Here is a 10045-nt window from a genome sequence, read left to right as displayed (position 1 = left end):
CGTTTGTTGTATAACTCGTTAATTGTTTATAGTTGGTTGCTCGATTGTTCTGTCATTATTTATGGGTTATCTTCCTTACTGGAACCTCATTCCAACCTCAGTATAATAATTATCAATATTGTGTATATTTGCAGATCACATTATTACCTTATGCTGACTCTCAAGATGTGTGATGTATTAACACATTTTGAATGTTTCTTTATTTTTGCTTTATTTTTGTGTTTTTTTGTTGTTGTTTTTTTGTTTTCATAGTGAAACATTCATTTACACTTGTACAGCCCTCAATGGAGTGTATACACTTGTTCTGTTATAAAAACTATAAAATACTATCGAACATTGTATTTGAAAAGATAACTTGGCATATTATTACATGGCTATTATGGATCTATTGCCTTATGTATTATAATTAAATGTACAAACATATAACACGTGTATCTAATCACAGCTTATGAATCACATTAAAATATGTTCTCTGAATTGCCGCGGCCTATATGGAAATAGGAAAAGAATCGATGTTTTAGAGTTTTTAATAGAAAAAGATTATCAAATTTACTGTTTACAAGATACACACTGGACAAAAAAACTTGAGAAAGAAATCTATAGTTTTTGGGAGGGGGAATGCTTTTTAAGCTTTGGGAAATCAAATGTCAGAGGCTGTGCTGTCCTGATTAAAAAAGGTGCCGATATTAAAATTCACAATTGTAAAGTAGATCCACTAGGGAACTACATTTGTTTGAACCTTAATCTTTGGAATATGAACCTAACGTTGGTTACTCTATATGGACCAAACTCAGACAATCCGCAGTTCTACAAAAATATGTTTGATATTATAGATGAATTTGAGAATGAAGATTTCATACTTTGTGGCGATTTTAATTTTGTTCTTAATAATTATTTAGACTATAACAATTATAAATCTTCAAATAATAATATTAAAGCACGTTATATTGTATTACAAGAAATCATTAACAGAAATTTGGTTGATACTTTTAGAGAAATACATGATGATACAAAAAGATATACATGGATGCGCAATAATCCATTGCTACAAGCAAGGCTTGATTTTTTTCTTAATAACCCCAAACTTTCTCAATTATTTGAAATCATCAGATATTCGTACTAGTATAAAATCAGATCATTCTATTGTAGATATTTCGCTTTGCTACAAACAATGTGACCATGGCAAAGGTCTTTGGAAATTTAATAATAATCTTCTCAAAGATATTGACTATGTTACTACTATAAACAATCTAATTGAAGAAATTAAAAAACAGTATTGCCTACCTGTCTACGATTTAGATACTATTATCCTAATTGATAATAAGGACATTTGTTTTACTATAAATGATCAACTTTTCCTCGAAACATTATTAATGGAAATCAGGGGAAAAATTATTTCATATTCTAGTTACAAAAACAAACGATTACTATCTGAAGAACAAAGGTTATTATTTGAAATTGAAAACATTGAACGTGACTAAAATGAAAATAACAAAGAACAATTGCAACAACTGAACTTACAATTAAATAACATAAGAGACATCAACGTCCAGGGATATATTGTTAGATCTAGAAGTCAATGGATAGAACATGGTGAGAAAACTACAAAATATTTCTGCTCTCTAGAAAAACAACACATTTTAAATAAAAATATCCCACTTATTGAGACTAATAATGGGCAGTATATAACCAATCAGAAATTTTAAATGAAACCACCCGTTTTTACAAAAATTTATATCAAAAAGCAGAACCACAATACGAGTATTATTTGAACAATTTGAATCCACTTGGAACAAGGAAACTGCTTCCTGATGAAATGTCAAAAATCGAAGGTTTAATTACATATGAAGAACTTTCAAATACTTTTAAACCTATGAATAACGATATAAGCCCAAAGTCTGATGGTTTTACAACCAACTTTTTTAAGGTTTTTTGGAAACATATTGGTATCTTTGTACTAAGAAGCATCAATTTTGCATATATAAATAATGCAGTTTCCACATCACAAAAACAAGGTATTATAATATGCATCCCTAAAGAGAACAAACCGAAACATTTTCTTAAAAACTGGTGACCAATTACATTACCAAATGTTGTTTATAAATTAGCATCCGGAGCAATTGCCAATAGACTGAAACCTCATTTAGAACATCTTATATAGCGGGACCAAACTGGCTTTGTCTCTGGGCGCTATATTGGAGAAAACACTAGATTGTTGTACGACATCATGCACAACGTTGAAAACAACAACATCCCTGGCTTAATAATGCTTATCGATTTCGAAAAAGCCTTCGATACATTATCGTTTGACTTTATTGAGCAAACATTGAAATTCTTCCATTTTGGACCAAGTTTTTTTGCGCTGTATTTCGGGTTTTCTTTAAAACACACAAACGGCTGTACAGTTAAACGGCTTTTTATCCGAAAACTTCCAAATAGGCCACGGCTGCAGGCAAGAATATCCTATATCACCATATTTATTTATTTTGTGTGCAGAAATTTTAGCCAGTAAGATAAAGAGTTTTAGCAATATTAAAGGAATTGTGATAAATGAAATCGAATATAAGCTTACACAATTTGCGGATGATACTTCTTTGTTGTTAGATGGATCCGAAAACTCTCTAAACTCAACTCTCGATTTACTGCATCAATTCTCTTTAATGCCTGGTTTAAATGTTAATTTTGATAAAACTCAAGTTGTATGGATTGGTTCGCTTAAATACAGTTCGCGGTCTATTAAAACTAAATATAAACTTAATTGGGGGACTACACAATTTAATTTATTGGTGATAACATTTGATGTAAACCTTGAAAACATAATCGAATTGAACTATTCAGAAAAGTTAAATAATGCAATCAATTTAATATCACGATGGAAGAAACGAAAACTTACTCCTATTGGAAAAATTACAGTTATGAAGTCGCTAATTCTCCCATTATTTACTCACTACTTTTTTACATTGCCTACTCCAAAGATCGAAGTTTTAGATAAACTTAATAAACTGTTTTTTGATATTGTTTGGAAAAATGGTTCTTACAAAATAAAAAGCTCTGTCCTTGTTCAAAACTATGATAAAGGAAGATTGAAAATGATTGATATTGTCGCCTTTTGTCAAAAAATAAAATTATCATGGATTAGAAAACTTTATAGATGTTACGATTGCAAATGCATTATGCTAGCTAAAAGTATAATAGATGTCAGCAAATTGTTTAATACTGGAATATGTTATATAAGCAAATTTTGAAAATATAACAAACAAGTTCTGGTTACAAGTGTTAACCTGCAATGGAGATTTTGTTGCCACTGTTAAGGTCACAGAATTAGAAGACATTTTAAGTATGCCTCTTTTTTATAATGACAATTTTACAATAGGAAAAGAACCATTTTTCTTGAAATCGTTGTATGATAGGGGTTTAAGATATGTACGTGACATAATTACCAGCTCAAACAAATTTCTTTCCAATACTGAAATTGAATGCATAACAGGTCAACCATTGACGTTCTTACACTATGAAGCTCTTACAAAAACAGTACAATGCTTGTTTACAAAACTAAATCTGGAAATAAACTCGAGCTGTGTTTCGACACCAGCCATTTCTTGCTATGCGCAATACTTTATTTGTAATAACGATAAAGGCAAGAGTATATATAATTGTTTTATTGAAAATAAAGTAAAGCCAACCTGCTTGAATAAATGGGTTAACTTTGTTATGACTGATGAAGAATGGAAAATAATTTTTAGAAAAGTTTTTTGGATAACAAAACATACATATTTACAATAGTTACAAGTTAGAGTTATTCACCAAATCCTAGGAACAAATGCTCTTATGTTTAAAATGAAAATCTCGAACAATAGTAAGTGTACCTTCTGTGACCAGCATGATGAAACTATCCTTCATTTGTTTTGGAACTGTGAACATGTTCAGTTGCTGATCGCGAAAGTAAATTTATAAGTTCTAGTGATTTTCCCATCAGTAACAAAAGCTTTATTTTGGGACACTCTTCGAATGTTAATGTAAGATTAGATATTCTATACCTGGAAATCAAACGTTATATTTTTCAATGCAAAAAAGAAAAAATAATTCCCAATTTCAGGGGATTAAAAAACAGTTTGATTTTAAATTGTAAGATACAAAGTCATTTGACAAAAACATGCAACGAAATAGAACAATGGTATTTTGTAACATACTTGGTAAACTGCGATAGATGCTAAGATATATGAAATATAATACCCTTATTACAGATCTATATACCAGACCTATTTTTTAAGTATTAGAATGCTTAGAAGTATTGTATTGCAAATACCGGTATAACCAATATAAAAATTGTGAAACAAACCATATAATTTGTGTATACACAAGAATCTGACTTCAAAATGAATGCAGATGTACACTGTGTGAGATTTCACTATGTATTTTTTTTCTTCTTTTTGTTCTTATAAATTAACAAATGACAAACATGTTTGAAAATCGAACAACTCTGATTTGATAATGTGGTTAACTACACATATATCATTAATTCCTCAATTTTAAACATTTTATTTATATACGAATATATGTCCAAATATGTTGTCATGAGTTGTAGTCGTGTTGTATATTATATGTTACACATGTCACAGCTCTGATTTGATAATGTTATTAACTGCTCATATAGTTTTATATAATTCTTCTCACATATTTACATTTGATTTACATCAGATTTGTATAACTGTATTGTATATTAAATGATATATGTCTTGAATAAAGCTATATTCTGGGAAAAAAAATATTGAAGAAATAATAACAATCCTCAGTTTAATACAAATTGAAACTATTTGGGAGGCATACCATCTGCAAAATATTTGGGCTCGTCCGGGTTTTAACCCGGGACCTCTCGCACCCAAAGCGAGAATCATACCCCTAGTCCAACGAGCCACTCATGTAATGTCAACGCCATTTGATAAGACAGGTCTTATTAAGATAAGTTAGATTTCCAGTTACAATGCAATCATACACCTAGACCAACGAGTCGCTCTTTTATTCATAAATTCATCGCAATATGATAAGAAAGGTCAAATAGTTATATTGCCAGTAATTGTTGTGCAATCGTTATCAATTATTAAATACTATGCATTTTTTCTTCTTTTTGTTCTTAAATAAATAAATTAACAAATGACAAACATGTTTGAAAATCGAACAACTCTAATTTGATAATGTGGTTAACTACACATAATATATATCAGTTATTCCTCAATTTTAAACATTTTATTTATATACGAATATATGTCCAAATATGTTGACATAAGTTGTAGTCGTGTTGTATATTATAAGTTACACATGTCACAGCTCTGATTTGATAATGTTATTAACTGCTCGTAAAGTATAATGTAATTCTTCTCACATATTTACATTTGAGATACATCATATTTTTATAACTGTATTGTATATTATATGATATATGTCTTGAATAAAGCTATATTCTGGAAAAGAAATATTGAAGAAATAATTACAATCAGTTTAATACAATTTGGGAGGCATACCATCTGCAAAATATTGGGGCTCGTCCGGGATTTGAAGCCGGGACCTCTCGCACCCAAAGCGAGAATCATACCCCTAGACCAACGAGCCACTCATGTACTATCAACGTCATTTGATGCGACAGGTCTTATGAAGATAAGTTAGATTTCCAGTTACAATGCAATCATACACCTAGACCAACGAGTCGTTCTTTCATTCATAAATTCGCCGCAATGTGATAAGAAAGGTCAAATAGTTAGATCGCCAGTAATTGTTGTGCAATCGTTATCAATTATTAAGGCGTTGCAGTTGTTTTATCTGCCTAAGTTTTCTATAAAAAATATGTATATACGTATGGCTCGTTGGTCTAGGGGTATGATTCTCGCTTAGGGTGCGAGAGGTCCCGGGTTCAAATCCCGGACGAGCCCAAATCTTTTGTGCATTGAGTCGAATAAAAATATTATTAAGTCAATTTGCAAACGTCATGATGAACAAGACTCGTTGGTTTCGGTGTATGAATCTGATGACATGTACATACAATACCGTACAATGCTTAATGAAATCTTGGTGGGCACATTTTAAATGGATGTTCATAATACCGTTATATTCATATATCACTCATTTCACCTTTCACTCAATTACGTTGAACACATATATTCTTACTTCATCACGTTCATCATTTATTAACCAGCAGAAGCATGTGACAGGCATAAGTCAGTAAACAGAAAACATAGTAAACTGTGTAATATACTTCCTACTCTATGGTACAATGTGTAAAGTTGATGTAAAACATAGAAATCTAAGGCCCCATTTTGACTTCCATTTCGTAGCAGTGCCCAAGCAAGTTCACTGGAATGAGAATTCAATACTCTCAATGCATTAAGCTGTTTGTCACGTTCAACGAGTCCTCCATATGTAAGGTACGTAGATAGTGGACGGACGAGCATCAAACTCAGCACTATCCATGATTGAGTGAGTGAGTGAGAGAGTGAGTGAGTGAGTGAGTGAGTGAGTGAGTGAGTGAGTGAGTGAGTGAGTGAGTGAGTGAGTGAGTGAGTGAATGAGTGAATGAGTGAGTGAATGAGTGAATGAATGAGTGAATGAGTGAATGAGCGAGTGAGTGGGTGAGTGAGTGAGTGAGTGAGTGAGTGAGTGAGTGAGTGAGTGCGTGAGTGAGTGAGTGAGTGAGTGAGTGAGTGAGTGAGTGAGTGAGTGAGTGAGTGAGTGAGTGAGTGAGTGAGTGAGTGAGTGAGTGAGTGAGTGAGTGAGTGAGTGAGTGAGGCTTATCAAATGTTTTATGAGGCTAAATTAAAGAATATGATTCTGCAAGTGCAAAAGACGTCACTAGCCGGTAATACATGTACCCACTGAACAAGACACTACATTTCGGGCATAACATATATCCTATAGCCTCGGCATTCATAATAGAAAGTATTAAATCATGATGACAACTAGTTTACATTTACAGGTAAAGAGCTCAATGGCCTGTACTTTACCCCAAATTGAATGGTCCATATTTTTTATGTTACAAAGAGGATCTGACACTTTTGCCGTCCAGGTGATATTCAACTTGAGGTGTGAAATTTATCTTTTATTGGTTTGCTCCGCAACGTTGTCGGCAAAGGTTTCATTGTAAGCTGCGTCAGTATACTATCACTTATTCACGCGGAACTGTCAGCTTTGATTTTGTTTAAATAAAAAAAAATGCGATTTATGATGAACAATTAATGTTAGACCATCAACAACAATCCTTAACTTTGTATACTCAAGACGATTGATGATGTTAACACCAACACGTTTTAAAAACAACATTGTGCAACTGCTGATATGTTAGAATGATGTGTTAATTAAGTGAGTTTTAATATCATGAGACGTATCGGTAATCATTGTATGTATGCACCATGCTATTATGTGATCGGTTTAGATAGGTGTCGATAGGTTGACATAAGTCAGCCGATGAATACCCTAGTTCACGAATCAAACCCGGTATCTCTCGAGCTTGAGCTCCAACAGGCTTTACGACAGAAAACTGTTTGATTTTGCTGAATGCAAATCATATAGATATTCTCTCTGCATGCGTCGTGCTTTGACAACAAGAGTGGCTTTTTTTTCATCTAAATGTTTTCAATTTTTGGTAAACGTTGAGCAATTCGGTTTCTAACATTCATGCAATCTTAACAATTAAGCTCAATTCGTTAATAATAGATGTACACACAGGATTGAGGACATCATATACCATGGGTATTCAACATTTCTTCGTCTGCATAGTGTAGCAGGGTTCGGTATAAGGGGAACTTATACTGCCTTGCTATATGAGCTAGCTTTTATAGCGACGCGGTAGAGTGTCTGCCTGATTTGGAACCGGGAGGTCCCGGGTTCGATCCTCAGTATGGTCGGGGATTTTTCTGGCTGGGTTACATTGGCGCCCAACGTAAAAAACCACCATGTGTGTCAGACGTCCCACAGATGTCATGGCAATGAGAAATTCGTGGAAGAATTTCATAATTAGAGGGGGTGTATGTAGCAGGGTTCGGTATAAGGGGAACTTATACTGCCTTGCTATATGAGCTAGCTTTTATAGCGACGCGGTAGAGTGTCTGCCTGATTTGGAACCGGGAGGTCCCGGGTTCGATCCTCAGTATGGTCGGGGATTTTTCTGGCTGGGTTACACATAGTTTGGCTTAATTTTATCGTACGAGGTTTGTTCGTTTTATTTGCCTCATTGAAGTTTGAATGTCTAAATATCGTACACTCAAATTGTGTGTTATCTTTTTTATTGAACACATATATAGCACATTAACGCACGAGTTAAACATATCAAGGTGTATTGTAAAGCATCGTCTGCTATATACATTATCGTCCGTGAAATGCAACCCTATCGAATCATCTAACACCAAATTGTTTAAGATTATTAATCAGTTAACACATTTAATGCAAATAATGTATCTATATTTTTTTAATTAATTTGCAATGTTTGTTTGCTGAAACACAGACGATATACATCTGTTATCATTTTCGTGGTGTAACATCGGTATTTATTAAAAGCCCATATATAAAATGCCATATACAATTCTCCGATTTCCCACTGGGAAATAATTTTATCCTGCCTCTGTTACAAACATTGACCGAATAAAGCAGGATCGGATAAACTAGTTGATATCCGGCAGTACATCACGTGACCTAACCGTAAGTATGTATTCCTACGCGCCGATTAACATATTCTTATATTTGACCCTTGAAATTTATTGGGACGCATCATGAATATTATCGTTATATTATATATCATCCTTTTTTTCTTCTTTAAAATATATTACAGAACCGGCTTTCCGTATTTATCATTTTCATTTACTTGATTACGCAATGTATGACGTATCTAGAGTGACGTCATTTCTCAGACAAAACATACACTCTAGTTTCTCTCAGTATTTTAGGGACAACAATTTTGACGTGGTGGTTTTTACAGTATTTGTTTTTAAATATTTTAAAGCATCGAACGAATCATAAACGTATTTCGGATTGTGTGTTTGTCATTCATAAGTGTTAACTTCGATAGGAATAAAATAATTTGCTACGACAGGATAACGATTTCGTAAATCGGGTTTCGGGTCAGAGTGCTTAGCATTCGATACAAACGCTATCAAAAATAGTGTGGTTTAAATACATTTCGATAATAGATATGGAAAACAGAAATGGTTTTCGACAAAGGGGTGGAAGAACAAAAAATGGATGTGTATATCGTTGTAAATTTATTGTTATAAGCAATGAATTAAAGTTGTCATTAAGGTAAATAAAATTAAGCTTTTGTTTTGCTGATGCATTTTGTTTTCATTTTTTACCAAGAAAAATATCACATTCTCGATTCGTTTTTTATTTCTTCTCATATTTTCAATGGGAAAGTATTAAAAGGAACAGTTTAACGTGGAACTATTTATTACGTGACACAAGCGGTAGTTATTCGGTCGTCAGGAATGTCGGAGGCCCGACAAGAATAATTATATTGTTATGTCAATTAATCATTTGTCTTAGATAAAATGTGTCAACGGCATGAAGCAGGATAAATTGAATACATGGTTGGTGCCGAGATGAAGAAAGTTTATCCAACTCGGCACCAACCATGTATTCTCTATGTCCGTACGTAATGACAGAAAATGCACAGATTTTTAAACTGACGTCGTTTAAATACGCATTACTACGACGTTATTCTGGCATGTGAATATTACCAGGGTGCTGGATCAACGGGGCTTAAACTCGGATCGGACAGAATGAAAACACACCGTTAAGAACTTTATTTTTGCAAATATCTCAAGTCATTAACATATTTTTGCAAAAATCTTGTGTGCATAAAAGACATTTTTTCTTGCAGTTTTTGTCGATATCTTAAGATTTAAGAATTAATTATTGAATCTGCTGTGCCAAAATTTAAAAATTGTTTTAAAAAGTTATTTGAAAAACAATACACCACTTACCGGTGTGTTTACATCCATTAAATCCATTTGTAAACCCCATAAAGTCACGTGATCCCAATCCCTGATTACAATGGGAATAGTTC

The 10045-nt window shown here is 33.0% G+C and overlaps 2 non-coding genes across 2 annotated transcripts; one reads left to right on the top strand and one right to left on the bottom strand.

Moving 5' to 3' along the window:
- Nucleotides 1-5535: 5535 nt before the first annotated feature.
- Trnap-ugg (transfer RNA proline (anticodon UGG)) lies at nt 5536-5607 on the bottom strand. Its single transcript has one exon. It is a non-coding gene; the product is annotated as a tRNA-Pro (tRNA).
- Nucleotides 5608-5852: 245 nt separating this feature from the next.
- Nucleotides 5853-5924, top strand: Trnap-agg (transfer RNA proline (anticodon AGG)). The gene has a single exon. It is a non-coding gene; the product is annotated as a tRNA-Pro (tRNA).
- Nucleotides 5925-10045: the final 4121 nt, after the last annotated feature.

The sequence above is a fragment of the Dreissena polymorpha genome, chromosome 13 (assembly GCF_020536995.1).
Source record: "Dreissena polymorpha isolate Duluth1 chromosome 13, UMN_Dpol_1.0, whole genome shotgun sequence".
Taxonomy (NCBI): domain Eukaryota; kingdom Metazoa; phylum Mollusca; class Bivalvia; order Myida; family Dreissenidae; genus Dreissena; species Dreissena polymorpha.
Note: the sequence above shows the minus strand (reverse complement) of the source record. Positions and strands in the feature narration are given on the sequence as shown.